Here is an 840-nt window from a genome sequence, read left to right as displayed (position 1 = left end):
TATATATACGAAGGGGTACTGAAAAGTTCCAGGCTTTAAGGGTATCACGAACAGCCTGGTTGAATGCCCAGTTTTTCGAGCTGTTTTTACAGGGCTTAGAAAAAGTGAAGGACCGCTGCAATAAGTGTGTGTATCTGAGATGGTAATGCGTTGAATAAAAGCATAATAAACTGATCTCCCTCATTTTTCATTTACCCAAAAGCCAGAAACTTTTCAGAACTCCCTTGTTATATATGGTGACATGGTCATAAACTGTAACCTTAATCAATTTTGTGGCAAATAAATATGAATAAGAGTAAACAGAAATAGTACACAAAAATTATAGTGAATTTCAGCAGCACCACTTGTGATGTTTTAAACAGGTCAAGGCTTTAGCATTATATCCTTGTATGCTATATCCAATAAACAATTTTGTTGGCACTCCGTCGCTTACGACGACGAGGGTTCCAGTTGATCCGATCAACGGAACAGCCTGCTCGTGATATTAACGCGCGAGTGGCTGAGCACTCCACAGACACGTTTACCCTTAACGTAGTTCTCGGGGATATTCAGCGTGACACAGTGTGTGACGAGGCTGGCCCTTTGAGATACAGGCACAACAGAAACAGGAAGAAAGAGTGAGAGAAAGTTGTGGTGGAAGAGTACAGCAGGGTTCGCCACCATCCTCTGCCGGAGCCTCGTAGAGCTTTAGGTGTTTTCGCTCAATAAACACTCACAACGCCCGGTCTGGGAATCGAAACCGCGATCCTATGACCGCAAGTCCGCTGCCCTAACCACTGGGTCATTGCGCCTCTACACAATAAACAATATATATGTACAATACAACATAAGGCCTTACAC

This window comes from Octopus bimaculoides, chromosome 17 (assembly GCF_001194135.2).
Source record: "Octopus bimaculoides isolate UCB-OBI-ISO-001 chromosome 17, ASM119413v2, whole genome shotgun sequence".
In the NCBI taxonomy this organism is placed as follows: Eukaryota; Metazoa; Mollusca; class Cephalopoda; order Octopoda; family Octopodidae; genus Octopus; species Octopus bimaculoides.
Note: the sequence above shows the minus strand (reverse complement) of the source record.